The following is an 8,803-nucleotide window of genomic DNA, read 5'->3' as shown; positions in this document are numbered from 1 at the left end:
CGGGGAAGGACTGCGGCGCAAGGCTCTTCCGGCTCTTGACTCCGCCCAGCCGCGCCCCCCGGGTAGGTGCGCCTGCGCTTTGGGAGGCTCCTGACTAGGGAGGCGGCGTTGGCTGACTTGACCGTCTTCCTTGAGGCCTGCGGGGTAATGGTGGCTGTCCTGGGCCCCGCTCTGGGATGTGGTTTTGCAGGGCTGGTGTTGGCGCCATTCTCGCCCACGTGCTCCTGCTCTTCCAGGGCGTCCTTGGCTGTTTCTCCTGCCGCGGCGCCGCAGCGCTCCCAGGCCGCCCCCGCGATGACAAACCTCTGGCAGCCAGGCTCCCAGCTCTGTTACGTGCCCGGGGAGGGAAGGGCTTCCTGATGTCTCCCGGCACCTCCACTTCCCCCGCCCCAGGGGCGGGCTGCCGCTGCCCTCTGCAGCTGAGTCCGTGCAGTTCCTCACCTGCCTTCTCTGCTCACCGCTGTGTCCTTAGCAATCGGAGGACCCTTGGCACACGGAGCGACAAGGGCCACCCCAACAGACATCTCATTTTGGGAAAGAAGTGGGCAATTTATTGAGTCTTAAAAAATATGAAGGAATAGTTCCCCTTCATCAGGCTCCCAGCTCTGAAGAATGAATCTAGTATCGCGGGGTGGGGCTGCGCTTAAAAACGCAGACGCTTTGTTTTTAGTATCGGCAACGTTAAAAATCTTGTATCTTGTGTGAGTGAATGTGTATCCCTTGTGATCAGTTATTTGCATTTACAGTTACACCTTCATTCAGCTAATTGCTGTCTTGATTTGAATCCAGATTCTACAATGTACTAGCTCCGAAACCTCAGGCAAGTTAAATGTTTTTGTGCTTCATTTTCCTAATCCACAAAGTGGCAATGGAAGAATTTATCTCTTTAGGTTTTGTCTTGAGGATTAAAACCGTTAATACTTAGAGCTGTGCCTGGTAAATGGTAAGCCTTTATATTAAGATCTGGACCCAGTCTCCACTTTGAAGTCTATGACATAAGGCAGATGTAGGCATTCCATAAGTAACACCAACATAAAGGTATGTGGTAAATTCTAGAGGCGAAAACACTCCCAAAAGATTTTAGGTCTGATCATTTAATTTTGAGGTAATTTCTGAAAGGGCTACAGGAGAAAGTGACATTTAAGTTGTGTTTGATGAATGATAGTATTTTAACTGGCTAGCCTCTTGGGGGAAGTGCATTCGGAATGGCTTGATCAAAGGCTCAAAAAGTGCAAGATGTATTTGGAAAACTGTAAGCAAGGCTTGTGTAGATGAGTTGTAGAAATATCTAGAGAAGGAAAGGCTGGCACCACATCGTGGAAACCGTAAAAACTAGCGTATTAATTAGAATTTTTTTTCCCTTGGCCGGGCGCGGTGGCTCAAGCCTGTAATCCCAGCACTTTGGGAGGCCGAGACGGGCGGATCACGAGGTCAGGAGATCGAGACCATCCTGGCTAACACGGTGAAACGCCGTCTCTACTAAAAATACAAAAAAACTAGCCGGGCGAGGTGGCGGGCGCCTGTAGTCCCAGCTACTCGGGAGGCTGAGGCAGGAGAATGGCGTGAACCCGGGAGGCGGAGCTTGCAGTGAGCCGAGATCCAGCCACTGCACTCCAGCCTGGGCGACAAAGCGAGACTCCGTCTCAAAAAAAAAAAAAAAAAAAAAAGAATTTTTTTTCCCTCAAGTAACAAAAAACCAATTCAAAGTGGCTGAAATAATAAGGTCTCCCTCAGGTGACAGTCCTGAATAATAAGGAATTCATTATTTTACACCCCCCGGGTTGGTTAACCTGGAGGTTAACTTGGGGGCTCAGCACATTATCAACACCGCATTTTTCCCCCTGCCTTTCCACTCTGTCCCCTGGGTTGTAGGCTTCAACAAGGTCGTAATAGAAGTATCTTCTCTTTTGTCTTTATTGGAAGAGCAAAACCCCCTCGTGAACTCCCAGCTGACCAGAATTACATCATATTGACTTAAGCTTAGGATCTATATGTAAGACCACCATGTTTGGATTAGACCAGCTAACCAGTCTTTCCGGGCCTCCAAGAAACGCTTGGCCAGGGAGGAGATGAACGAATTCTGTTAGAAGGATGTTGGGGCAGAATAGAATGGGTATTGAGTGGGTAACTGTCAGGCCTCTGAGCTAAAGCTAAGCCATCATATCCCCTGTGACCTGCACCTATATGCCCAGATGGCCTGAAGTAACTGAAGAATCACAAAAGAAGTGCAAATGGCCTGTTCCTGCCTTAACTGATGACATTCCACCACAAAAGAAGTGAAAATGACCGGTCCTTGCCTTAACTGATGACATTTCACCACAAAAGAAGTGAAAATGGCCGGTTCTTGCCTTAACTGATGACATTACCTTGTGAAAGTCCTTTTCCTGGCTCATCCTGGCTCAAAAAAGCTCCCTCACTGAGCACCTTGTGACCCCCACTCCTCCCCACCAGAGAACAACCCCCCTTTGACTGTAATTTTCCTTTACCTACCCAAATCCTATAAAACGGCCCCACCCTATCTCCCTTCACTGATGCTTTTTTTGAACTCAGCCTGCCTGCACCCAGGTGATTAAAAAACTTTATTGCTCACACAAAGCCTATTTGGTGGTCTCTTCACACGGACATGCATGATAGTAACCAGTAGTGCTATACCAGCCACAGTGGGCTTTATAAAGAAATTGATAGCCATTGTAGGTTCTTGTACAAGTTTTTTTTTTTTTTTTTTTGAGATGGAGTCTCACTCTGTTGCCAGGCTGCAGTGCAGTGGCGTGATCTCGGCTCACTGCAACCTCCGCCTCCCTGGTTCAAGTGATTCTCCTGCCTCAGCCTCCTGAGTAGTTGGGACTACAGACGCATGCCACCCTGCCCAGCTAACTTTTGTATTTTTAGTAGAGGTGGGGTTTCACCATGTTGGCCAGGATGATCTTGATCTCTTGACCTCGTGATCCACCCTCCTCAGCCTCCCAAAGTGTTGGGATTACAGGCGTGAGCCACCGCGCCTGGCCTGTACAAGTTTTTATCCACAACCTGTTTCTCTTCTCCTTTCTCCCAGGGCAGTCCCATTTCACATCTATGATTTCTAGTACCACCTGTATACCCAGGGCAATAAAGGATGTATTTCTAACCTAGACTTCTCCCTCAGATGACAGTCCTGGATATCTGACTATTTTCTGGACAACTCTTGGATGATCTGAAACTGAATGATTCATTCCACAAATAGTTGTGAGTATCTAGTATGTGCCAAGCACTGTTGTTTTCTTGTCCCTCACCCCCACTCCCCTCGTGTTCGTGGGGATATAGCAGTGAGAAACAAAACCAAACAACAGATTAAAACTCCTGCCTTGACAGAATTTGTATTCCAGTGGAGGAGTCATACAAACAAGAAAAGTGAGTACATTATGTGTGTTAGATAATTATAATAGCTAAGGCAAAATAAAGCAGGAAAGAAGGCTAGGTGCTGGGGCATGGGAGACCTAGCAATTTTCAGAGCAGGCTTCATTGAAAAGGTGACGTTTGAGTAAAGACATGAAGGAGGTGAAGAAATGAAAATTGATACTAATTGGCACAGCATTCCAGGTCAAGGAAGCAGCCAATTCCTAGTTCTAAGGCAGGAAGCCATGTTGGGGATGGGAGTAAGAGTGAGTGGAGCAGAGCAGCATTCGGAGATGAAGTCAGAGGCCGGGCTATGCGCCTTGTTGTAGGTCAGTGAAAGGACTTTAGGTTTTACTCTAGGGTTAAAAGTCCCTAAAGGGTTTTGCATAGAAGCTTGACATAGTTTGATTAAAAACATTTGTTTTTTCTAGTTGCTTGGTTGAGAATAGACTGAAGTGGGGCGAAGGCAGAAGCAGAGAGACCAGATAGGAAGCTGCTCCCAATAAGGCTGGTGAGAGAGTGGCTTGGATCTGGTGTAGGTGTGGTGCTCGGGCCTGAGAGGTGCGGTCAGTCAGTGCTGAGGCCATGTCCGGGGGGCAGACTGCCTTGCTTTTGGTGGAGCTTGGTTCTGGATCTGGGCCAAAAGTGGTGGGAAGATCCCAGCTCAATTTTGAAGGTAGAACAGATTGGACGTGACGTGGTACATGAGAGAAAGAAACGCATAAGAGATGAACCTAAGGTTTCTGATTAAATGTTGGACATTGTGCAGGAAAAAAATCACATAGAGGCTCTGGCAAAAAAGATAAAAAATAAAATAAAATAAATAAAGAAATAAATAAAAATTGCATAGAGACTGTGGCTGATGTTGTCTTTTTCTAGAAAGGATTTAATTTTATTCTGGCAAGCAATTAGAGTAGGAACAGATGCCTTTTTTTTTTTTTTTTTTTTGTTTAGGTGGAGTTTTGCTCTTGTTGCCCAGGCTGGAGTACAATGGTGCCGTCTTGGCTTACTGCAGCCTCCACTTCTCGGGTTCAAGCAATTCTTCTGTCTCAGCCTCCCAAGTAGCTGGGATTACAGGTGTGCACCACCACGCCTGGCCAATTTTGTATTTTTTTAGAAGAGACTGGGTTTCACCATGTTGATCAGGCTGGTCTCGAGCTCCTGACCTCAAGTGATCCACCTGCGTCAGCTTCCCAAAGTGCTGAGATTACAGGCATGAGCCCCTGTGCTCAGCCTCAGATGACCTTTAGTCAGGGATTCAGACTTTGTGAGGGCTGATCATTTTCTGGTTTGGTCTTATCCCAGAGCTAGGCCTTTCTGTTCTTTCTCAACATGAACATCTGCGATATTTAACAGGTCCCCATCTTTGGGTAACCTTAAACTCCAATTTTTGTACCCCCAGCTCTGTGAGACTGTTGAAATGTACACTTAGCATTTTAACTATTTAGCAACTGTTTGGTTTCTTGATTTCCGGTGCCCTTACAGCTTAGAATTCAGCAAATACCTCAAGGATAAAAGCCAAACAAAATGTCAGACTGGCTTCTTTATGATCCTTCTTTCTTTGAGATCTTGTCCCTTCAAGTCCCGTCAGCAGTTTTCAACTCCAATTTTTTATCTCCCCGTATCTGAAAGGTCCCTGATACCTCCAGGTCACTGCTTTCTGCTCGCCATAATGCCCTGCACAAAACTCAGCAAATGCCCTAATAAGAAAAAGCGATGGAGAAGTTCTGTATCACTTTTTGCATCTCTCTTCTTCCTGGGATCCCAGGCTCTCATGTCTTGACCATCTTGGTTGCTCTCCGGTGCCTTCAAACAGCCTGTGTAGTTTTTGTTATGTGTGCTTTTTGAAATGTTCAACTTTTATGCTTATTCCCATGAGAGGACTGGTTTAATTTAAGCTATTCGATTGTAGCCAGAGGCCATGATAAGGTTGTTGACTAGAGTACCTAGAAGAATGGAGTTGCCATTTAGTGATACAGGGAACGCTGGGGAGGAGCCGTTATTGGAGTGAGCATTAGCAGCTTGGTCTGGGGCACATCACGCTTGGAAGGCATGTTAGTCATCCAAGTGGAGAGTTTGAGTAGACAGTTGGACATGGGAGTCTATAGTTTTAGGAGATTGGTTTGGGTTAGAGAAGTGGATTTTTGAATCAACAGCCATGAGACTTGATAAGATTACCAAGGGAGTATAGAGAGATAAGGCCTTGAGTATTCCAATATTTAGAGTTTGGAAAGATGACGAATAATCAGCAAAGGAGACTGCAAAAGAGGGTCAAAGAAATGGTAGAAAATGCAGAAAGCCTGGTCACCTGGGAGTTAAGTAATAAAAGTGTTTCAAGGAGAAGGGAGTAATCAGCTATATCTAATGCTATACATGTGCTAAGCAAGATAAGAACATTGGATCTAGAAACATAGAAGTCACTGGTAATCTGAAAAAAGGCAACTTTCATGAAGTTATAGAAGAGAAAGTTCAGTTATAATGGATCCTGAAAAGAGTGGCAGAAGAGCAATTTATGACTTAAGGAAAGAAGAAAGAAATGGGCTGGTAGTTAAAGGGAAATTGAGTCAAGAACAGGTTCAATATTTTTTAATGCGAGAATTGACTGTGTGTGTATATGTTTCTAGAAGTGATTCAGGAGAGAGGGTGGAATGGATGGTGTGGGACGGAGGGAAGAATTGGTGGAATGATGTTGACAAAAAGGAATAGGTTCTTGTGTGTAAGTTGAGGGATTGGCCTTGCCTAGAAACATGGACAATTCATCCCTAGTAAGAAGAGGAAAGGTAGATCTATGACCACAGACATAGTCAGATAATCATTTTAAAATTCTTTAATCAATAGGTGTTTCTGATGAGCAGGCACTGTTCTAAGCACTTTACATACCTGATTTCGTTTAGTTATTATAACAATCCCAGTCTAACAATGAGGTAGATTCTGATATTATTCCCATTTAATTTGCAAGGAACTGAAATTTAGAGAAGTTGAAATAACTTACCAAAGTCATATAGCAAGCAAGTGACAGGACCAAGACTTAAGCCCTTGACTGCTGGACTGTAGAACTTACGCAAGAAAGCGCCAGCTTATGATGTTCATTGTCCTTCCACTCCCAGATCCCCCATTTCTTGTCCCTTTTGCTTGTTCCCCCTCCCCTCATTCTCCATATCCCAATAATCACCAAGTCCTGTCCATTTTACTTCCTCAGTGTTTCTTGCTTCTGGATCCTCTTTTTTGTGTCCTTCCTATTCCTACCAGCCTTTGACCTCGTCATTCTGACCCCATGTAGTCTAAATTAAATCGTCTATGGAACCAAACAATAATCTAAGAGAAAGGCATCCTTGACCATGCTTGCTCCATAACCCACTGCCTAATAAGTTCAAGTTTCTTAAACTATGCTATAAGCCTGCCACTACATGGTTACTGTGTATTTTTCTAATTTCACATCTCACTGATTTCTGTCTTGTACTTTTTTCTTAGCAGAGCTGAGTGCTTGCGGTCCTTCACTGCATGAACTATTATGTTTCCACGCTGTGTTTGTGCTTTATGATTTTTCCTTGTCTCTTTTCCTGGATTTTTCTTCTACTCCTCTTTTAAACCTCAGCTTCTGTTGTTTTCTCTAGGGAGGCATTTCTTTTTTTTTTTTTGAGACAGAGTTTCACTGCTTGTCATCCAGGCTGGAGTACAATGGTGCTATCTCGGCTCACTGCAACCTCTGCCTCCCGAGTTCAAGCAATTCTCCTGTCTCAGCCTCCCAAGTAGCTGGGATTACAGGCATGTGCCACCACACCCGGCTAATTTTGTATTTTTACTAGAGACAGGATTTATCCATGTTGGTCAGGCTGAGCTCCAACTCCTGATCTCAGGTGATCCACCCACCTCGGCCTCCCAAATTGCTGGGATTACAGGCGTAAGCCACGGCGCCTGGCCAGGAAGGCATTTATGATGCCTCTAACTTGGGTTCATATACTCTGCAGCCACAACGCCATCTTTTACTTGTGTTGCGGGAAGTCAGGGACCCCGAACAGAGGGACCGGCTGAAGCCCCGGCAGAAGAACATAAATTGTGAAGATTTCATGGACATTTATTAGTTCCCCAAATTAATACTTTTATAATTTCTTACACCTGTCTTTACTGTAATCTCTGAACATAAATTGTGAAGATTTCATGGCACTTATCATTTCCCCAGTGAATATCCTTGTGATTTCCTATGCCTGTCTTTACTTTAATCTCTTAATCCCATCATCTTTGTAAGCTGAGGAGGATGAATGTCGCCTCAGGACCCTGTGATTGTGTCAACTGCACAAATTGTTTGTAAGGCGTGTGTGTTTGAACAATATGAAATCTGGGCATCTTAAAAAAGAACAGGATAACAGCAATGTTCGGGGAACAAGAGAGGTAACTTTGAACTGGCCGACGGTGAGCTGGATGGAACAGAGCTATATTTCTCCTTTTCTCCTCTTTCATAAGCAAAGAGGAGAAATACCGCTGAATTCTTTTTCTCAGCAAGGAACATCCCTGAGAAAGAGTATGAGCCCTGAAGGTAGGCCTATAGATGGCCCCTTTTAAGGCATCCGGTAGAAGCCGAAGGGATGAAATAAGCCCCGGTGTCCTATAGTGCTCCCAGGCTTATCAGGTGGAGGAAAATTCCCATCTAATAAATTGTGGTCAGACAGGTTATCTGCTTTCAAACCCTGTTTCCTGATAAGACGTTATCAATGACAATGCATGCCTGAAACTTCATTAGCAATTTTAATTTCTCCTTATCCGGTGGTCCTGTGATCTCATCCTGCCTCCATTTGCCTTGTGATGTTTTATTACCTTGTGAAGGATGTGATCTCTGTGACCCACACCCTGTTCGTGCACTCCCTCCCCTTTTGAAAATCACTAATAAAAACTTGCTGGTTTTACAGCTCGGGGAACGTCACGCATCCTGCCGATGTGTGATGTCTCCCCTGTACACCCAGCTTTAAATTTCTCTCTCTTGTGCTCTTTCCCTTTATTTCTTAACCCAGCTGAGACACTTAGGAAATAGAGAAGAACCCACGTTAAACATCGGGAGTGGGTTCTCCCGATATACTTGCATATGGCTTTTATAATGATTTGCTAACATGTTTGCTTCTACTAGGCCATGAGTTCCTTGAGGGTAGGGATCATGTTCTATTTGTATTTGTAGGCCTACCATATTACTTAATGTTTGGTTAGAATAGTTTTTTGAATGAGTGAATAGCAGGGGTATACAATTGATCCAAGAAAAGAAGCAGCAGCATATTTTCCATTTAAGTGTGCAAAAAGTGAGTGAAAGGCTATGGTTTCAGAAATGCTTTTAAGTGTAGGTAAATATATTAGTCTGTTATCACATTGCTATAAAGAAATACCTAAGGCTGGGTAATTTATAAAGAAAAGCTGTTTAATTGGCTCATGGTTCTGCAGGCTGTAC

At 44.5% G+C, this 8,803-nt stretch overlaps 1 long non-coding RNA gene across 5 annotated transcripts in view; it reads left to right on the top strand.

Moving 5' to 3' along the window:
* The first annotated feature begins 25 nt into the window (after positions 1-25).
* Positions 26-8,803, top strand: part of LOC141410034 (uncharacterized) — a 34,893-nt gene continuing 26,115 nt past the window's right edge. For 3 of the 5 annotated variants that reach the window (XR_012433324.1, XR_012433325.1, XR_012433326.1), the window contains exons 1-3: positions 38-144; positions 747-820; positions 3,143-3,222. This is a non-coding gene — a long non-coding RNA (uncharacterized lncRNA). Of the gene's footprint in view, positions 145-746; positions 821-3,142; positions 3,223-7,340; positions 8,342-8,803 lie in introns of those variants that run through there. The other 2 variants (XR_012433328.1, XR_012433327.1) reach the window with 2 other exon arrangements.

Source organism: Macaca fascicularis, chromosome 4 (genome assembly GCF_037993035.2).
Source record: "Macaca fascicularis isolate 582-1 chromosome 4, T2T-MFA8v1.1".
In the NCBI taxonomy this organism is placed as follows: domain Eukaryota; kingdom Metazoa; phylum Chordata; class Mammalia; order Primates; family Cercopithecidae; genus Macaca; species Macaca fascicularis.
Note: the sequence above shows the minus strand (reverse complement) of the source record. Positions and strands in the feature narration are given on the sequence as shown.